Source organism: Meriones unguiculatus, chromosome 16 (assembly GCF_030254825.1).
Source record: "Meriones unguiculatus strain TT.TT164.6M chromosome 16, Bangor_MerUng_6.1, whole genome shotgun sequence".
In the NCBI taxonomy this organism is placed as follows: domain Eukaryota; kingdom Metazoa; phylum Chordata; class Mammalia; order Rodentia; family Muridae; genus Meriones; species Meriones unguiculatus.
In genome coordinates this window covers 43770935-43778349 of record NC_083363.1, presented here as the reverse complement: position 1 = coordinate 43778349, position 7415 = coordinate 43770935, and positions in this window count along the sequence as shown.

Sequence of the window (7415 nt, the reverse complement as noted above, 5' to 3'; positions counted from 1 at the left end):
ACAATCGAGTGTGTCTTCTACAGCCTTAATTAAGCAGCTCTGATTGAATTACAGGTTGCTGATACCAGCATCAGCGTTGCCCGAGACATTTGTTTAAACAGCAGTTGCCTGAGCCCCACCAAAAGGCAGATGAATCAAAATATGCAGTTTTGGAATACATTTGAGCAAGCTGTAGCACATTACATTATGATTTCGTTGGTACACAATATATATGCATTGGTATTTCACACTATACCTTATAAAAATATGCAATTATTATGCACTGGTTGAAAAGTTAAAATGGTATTTGAGGAGAAAGAAGTGTTAACTTCTATCTATAAGTTGAGCACAATGCACAGTATGCATGTATTGAATGATGACCCTGTGTCCCATAAATTTGTACCGTGGAAGCAGGAGCAAAGTCTATATGCCAGTTTTCAGTTTGGATAATTGCACCCAGTTTACCCAACTCTCTAATCAAAGAATGAGAATTGCTATTTAATAATTGAGAATCATCTATGCCTTAAATTTCAAGGAACTCTAAACACCTGAATTCATGCAACAAGTCTACCCACTATAGTAAGGAGACTCATGCCAATACAGTGGATTAAATGATGAGAAAGCTTGCTATTTTTCAAAACATACCATAATATTGGGAGGAGGATCTGTTTGTTTGTTTTTTATGAAATCCCATGCATTTCATATAGTAGGTAAGAGTAAAGTCCAATCTCTTTACCTTTAAAAGTTTTTAAAGTCCTTTCATTTTATATCTGACAATAATACTGAGGAAATGCTTACATGGGGCACTGGACTGAAATCAGTGTATTACAAAGAATGGAGTGGTGGAGGGCCTTTGCCTTGGAGAAGAGACAATCATGGCATAGTTTTCCTACTAGGTTTAGTAACAGGAAGAAACTGGCACTTTAGAAAACATGGTATCTCCTGAAGATACCTGATAAAACAGGATCAGATGAATGGGGAGGAGGTCCCCCCTATCAGTGGACTTGGAAAGGGGCACGGTGGAGATGAGGGAGGGAGGGAGGGACTGGGAGGGAATGAGGGATCGGGACATGGCTGGGATACAGAGTTAATAAAATGTAACTGATAAAAATAAATAAATAAATAAATAAATAAATAAATAAATAAAATAAAAACTGTGGCATACATAAACAGTGAAGTTACAGTTAGAAATAAAAAAATTGAAATCAAAAAAAAAAAAAAAAGAAAACACGGTATCAACTGAGCCCTTTGGGAGTTGCATTAGGAATATGCAACAAGGAGCTCAAGGCTGAGAAGTAAAGATCAAAACAGCCTCATAGGAAAAGTCCTGACAATGGGACAGTAAGGTGGGGGTGGGATGCTGTTCCATAGGGCAGTAAGTAAGTGAAATGCATACAGTCCTCTGCAGTGGGTCAAAGCCAAGGTATATGCCCCAAGGTAACAGTGGTTCCTATGTTTTCTTTGAGGGCTTCCCCTCTCCAGTCTGCTTTATAAAACTTGGAATGCCTTACAGATATAAGGCTATTTATGCATGAGCAGGAGTAACATTGCTTCAAAAATTAAGAATTCACCCAAATAATTTCACTGGAAATCAATTAGCATTTTCATTTACTTTGTCCTGATAAAGCAAAAGCACACATATTCTCTCTAAAAGGACATTTTCAGACATGCCACATAAATTATTAAAAAGAAAAAAGCATTACAGGGTAATTAGGTTAACTCTATTTCCTCACTCCTCCCTCCAGCTACCTTCTTTCCAAATAGATTACTTTTCAAAAGGAAAAAAAAAAGTAAGTAACAGTTATTCAAAACAAAATATGTTGGTTTGTCTTACAGCCAAATGAAATGGATCTGCATTGCACAGTGATATAAGCCAACCTCAAATTGATAAATTTATCGAGTAAAGAAAAAGCATAGCTTAAGCAGCTCTGTTGATCATTTAAAATGTTAATGGTAAAGTGCTTTAAAAAAACTATTGAGATACTTATGACTAATGGGGCAATGCTATTTAAATTCAAAACATTCATTAATTTCAGCTGTTTTTCATTGTTGTGAAAAATAAATCAAAAGAAACTTCAATAATTTTCAAGAGCAATGTAAAAATGAATGTCCAAGTGCTAATCTACCCACAAAGCCCCTTCCCCAAACTGGGTGTTCTGCCAATAACTCCTCAAAGGGGCTGGGTAATTTCTGGCTTGAATATGGATGTCATCCAGTTCTTCAGTTCGACTTAATAACAGAATATGATGAATCTGTGGCGAGAAATATATAAAAGCTGCATTTATACAGCATGTTACAGAAGTCACATGATGAATGTGATTTTCTTTTCCTTCCTTTGTGTTCAGGGGTGACTCAACATTATCATAATGTTCATATTTTATGCCAGGAAATAGAAAGTTAATTGATAGCTATTTAGAGCCATCAAAATTCTCTTTTAAATAACATAGTTGGACAATAAAGAATTGCTTATGTGGGACTAGAAACATCATAAAAAATAATTTATTAGGACTGACATCCATATTAGCAATGGAGCCAACAGACTGCTGGCGCTATTTGTTTATTTGAACTCAGTCATCTCAATTTTAAGTCAAAATGTTTTCCATAGTTTGAGTCTGGCTTTAACCTTTTGGCTTTCAGAACTGACCAGCTCTGCAGGATATCCGGTCCATTTTCCCTTTCCTTTAAAAATAAATGTGTAGATGAAGCAATATTATCCTGTATTTATCCATGTCTAAGGGTGTGGAAAGGATTGCAATTATATTCATGCTTATCTATAAGCTCATTGACTGATTCATTCACAATAAGATTAAAGAAACACAGCAAAGAGATACTTCAGCAGTAAGAAATGTAATAATAGAAAGTATATACTATTATCAGATTCATAAATGCATAGCAAATCACATAATCAAATTTGGATAATCTTTTTATAAGAAATCCCACTTTCTGGTGATCAATTAATCAATGAACTTTTATGCAGTCATGAACATCTAATTAACCAGAATGCAAGGGGCACATCTTAAGAATCACTGTGACCTGTGAAGACTAAAATCAATCACCTGCTGGTAAGATAAATCTCATTCGCATGATTAACAAAAACAATGAACTATGTAAAGAAAGATGATTAAAGCTGCAGGGAGAGAGAGAGAAGCATAGAAGCATCGGCAGAATGAGTCGAAGAAAAGAATGATTGGTCACTTGTTTTTCATGGTTCTTATGAGAAATGGCTAAGCTTGCCTCTGCCTTTGGATATCCAAAACTGTATGGCTGACTTATTCTTGATTTTCAGCCAAGGGTGTGTGAAATGACTGTACCTTTTCTACTACACACACACAGAGAGAGAGAGAGAGAGAGACAGACAGACAGACAGACAGAGAATCAGTTAGAAATACACTCAGAAAACAACCAGGAAGGGACAGCAGATGGTAGAACTAAAACAAGAAAGACAACCAGTGATGCTTCAGAAACCCCAGAATTGGAACTATTAAAATAGTAAGAGCTGGAGAGGACAGGGTCTCCACAAGGAGAGCAACAGAACAAGAAAATTTGAACACAGGGAACTTCCCAGAGACTCATACTCCAACCAAGGACTATTCATAGAGATAACCCAGAACCCCTGCACAGATGTAGCCCAGGGCAGTTCAGAGTCCAACTGGGTTACATAGTAATGTGAAGAGGGACTGCCTCTGACATGAACTGACTGGCCTGCTCTTTAGTCACCTCCTCCTGAGGGGGAGCAGCCTTACCAGGCCATAGTAGAGGACAATGCAGCCACTTTTGATGTGAACTGATGGACTAAGATCAGAAAGGAGAGGAGAACCTCCCCTATCAGTGGACTTGGGGAGTGGCATGCATGCAGAGGGAGGAGGGAGGGTGGGATTGGGAGGGGAGGGAGGGGCTTATGTGGGGATGCAGAATGAATAAAGTGTAATTGATGAAAAATTTTAAAAAAAGGGAAAAAATAATTTAAGAACCTTAAATAACTTTCAAAAGTGGAGGAAAACATGGAGTTAGTCAATTGGCATGGAGCACGTCTCGCCCCTGGGGGCAATGGTCTCCTGAACCTACTCAGACCTCGGACACCACCACTGCTAGTTCTAAAACTGATGCAGGATGTTCCAACGAGGGGGTTAAGGCTTCTCATAATATTTCCTATAAGTCAACACCTGTTTGTTTATATCCCCCATTTTTATTCATTATTAGCCAGATAGAGCCAAGTAATTGTGGTAATGATACTTGCTTTTTTGCCCAATGCTGTAATGCTAGTAAATTTACTAGCTGGTTACTCGCATGCCTTGCTGGGTGCCTGTGCCCGTTGATGCCCTCACGCTATGACTCTCTTCAGACAGAAAAGGGATCCTGGAATTACAGCTGCCATTGTTACTGCCATCTCATTGGCGGCTGTTGGAGCTGCCACCACGGCATTAGCCATGAGTCATACTGGGCAGACTGCTCAGACCCTGAATAACCTTTTAGCCAATGTAGCTCATGCCTTAGATGTACAAAAAGGAATTAATGCTCAACTAAAAGGAGGCTTGATGGTGTTCAATCAGAGGATTGACCTCGTACAGGAGCAAATTGATACCTTATGGCAAATCGCTCAACTTGGCTGTCAATGAAAGTGTGCTGGACTTTGAGTCACTAGCATACAACATGAGAATTTTCCCTGTGCTGCAAATCTGTCTAAACAATTGTCTAGCTATATTTTAGGTAATTGGACTAGAGAATTCGATACTATGATGGAGCAGCTGAGAGTGGCCATTGTCATGGTAAATTCTACCAGAGTGGACGCAGGACTAGCCACAGGATTATCATCATGGATTGCTGCAGCCATGAATCATCTGAAGAAATGGGCGGGCATAGGAGCATTAGCAGGCCTTCTGGTGTTGGTCACCTTGGTTCGCCTGTGGTATATATGTAAGATTAGAGTCTCACAACAGCGTAATGCAGCCATGACCATTCAGGCCTTTACAGCCATTGAAGCAGGACAGTCTCCCCAAGCATGGTTGGCTACCATAAAAAGCCAAAATGTTACGCTCAGGATGCGAGGCTAAGCACTGCACTCAGGGTCAGCCGCTTTGGACCCAGACAAGAGCGTGTCTGATTGCATGCGGGTTGAAGCCCCAGGTCCCACCTCTGAGAAAAAGGTATCGGACGGGTCTGATGCTCTTTGGGTGGATGACACCTAAATGAACATCAGTACAAAGTCCCAATTTATTTCTAATATCAGAGATCAGACCTCTACTCTTGCCTGGTGCATCCAAAACAAAAAGGGGGAACTGTAGAGAGCTGTGTAATGCTGCGCCTGAAAGATGGAGCTGGTTTTCGCCTTCCACCTTCCCGATGGTGAGTGCTCTCTGTCACAAACAACTCCACATTTGGCTAAGGCTGAGGATCTGGCTTGCTTCCATGTATGTGGACCTATCTGCATTGCCCACGTGGCATGCTGAGGTTGGCTACCCAGAGGCTATTTAAAGTGGGCTGGCTTTACCCAGGGTCAGATGATTGTTCAAGGTTCCTGAATAAACTGCATTGAAAAAAAAATGTTTGGATATGCTGTGAGCTCTTTTGTTAAAGGAAGGCTCGATTAGTGTTATGATATAAACCATTCTGAACTTAACAGTCTGTCATACCTCCCACAGCTCTGGAAACACGCTGCATTTCATTTCATTTTGTCTTTCTTGGGGACCTTCATACAGTTGTCCTCTGGGGTTGGTTGATTCTACATTTGTGTCAATTTTTGGTTATAATAGACTCTGTGTTAGGCATAGCTGTCAGCTAATGCTGATATTTGGCTGGAAGCTAAGCTGGAGTTTTCAGAGAGGTTGCCCTATACATAATCCATTCCCATGCCACAAGGTTTACACTATGTGTTGTCTAGAAATTTAGAGGTAGCATTCTACCAGAGAAACTAAGAATTCTTATAATCTCTTACTTGAAATCCCAGATCATCGCTGCCACTATAGCTGGATTGCTCAAGAAAGCCGTTAAATCCAGTGCAAACTAAAAGACAGGAGTATGAAGTTTCTTCTATTGGTAAAGACAGCAGAATGCATACAGGTGTGGTTCTCAACCTATAGGTCATGACCTCTTTGAGGTAGACTGACCTTTTCACAGGGTTCAGCTAAGATCGTGGGAAAACACAGACATTTACATTACAATTCAAAGCAGAATCAAATTATAGCTGCAAAGTAGCAACAAAAATAACTGTTTTATTTATTTATTTATTTATTTCTGTATTCCACAACATGAGGAAATGCATTGCAGGACTGCAACATTAAGAGAGTTGAGAACCACTGGCATAAACAGTAAAGAAAGTCATGTAAATGACAAGAGCCAGTGGTACCAGTGGCTTAAACGGTTCTTCCCACTGCAGAGGGAATTCCTGCCGCTGCCAGTGCCCCGGTGCTATAGTCCTGAATAAACTCTTCCTTGCCAGCAAAAAAAAAAAAAAAAAAAAGAAAGTCATGTAATTATCTGCGGTGACCCATACAGAAATAGTCCTCTTTCTTAAGCATTGAACAGACAGCCTATTGATCCTTTGTGGTAGGTATACATTCTAAGCACTTATCTGCACACTCGGGAATCCCATAGGAACACCAAGCTGAAGGCCATAATATATACACAAAGAACCTGAAGAGAAAAAAAAATGAAGGAAAATTACTTTAGAAAAAAAATATGAGACAAGGAATCTCCAAAGATGTCACTGAGTTCATTTTCCGGTGGCAGTCTACTGCTGAGCGCACAGCCTACCCTTAGGAGTAGCCTGTTTCTGCAGTGAGACCCCTTTGGAGGAGACTGAGTTTTCATCTGCTAATGTTTATCAGGTGTGTTGGGAATGAAGGTGTGTGTTTACTTCTCCATTTAGCACTAGGGACCCATCTGGGGCATGCTTGTGGTAGTGAAGATGGCCCCCAACAAGCACAGAGTGGGCGGCACTAGGAAACGTGGCCTTGTTAAAGTAGCTGTGATCTTGTTGGAGGAAGTGTGGCACTGGGGGTGTGCTTCGAGATTCCAAATGCTCGATCTCGTGTCTCAGTGCTAGTCTTTCTTCCTGTTGCCGGCTGATCCAGATGTAGAACTCTTCTTCTTGTTGTTCATGGTTCCCTGGGCCCTGAGGAGAGAGGTATGATGGAGATATCCCATTTGGACCTCAGTGTTCCAAGACCTCTCACTCTCTGCATAATGTCTGCCTGTGGGTCTCTGTATTTGTTCCCATCTACTGAGGAGAAAGTTCCTGTGATGGTCGCTGAGGAAGGCACACATCTATAAGTACAGCAGAATGTCATTAGGAGTCATTTTACTGCTATTTGTGGAAAGCAGTATTTGGTTTTATTCTAGATCTTTGGGCTATGTAGCCTCAGGTCTGAGTCACCTAAGCAGTGTTGGGCATGAGTTCCATCTCGTGGAGTGGGCCTTGAGTAAATTTAGATATTGGT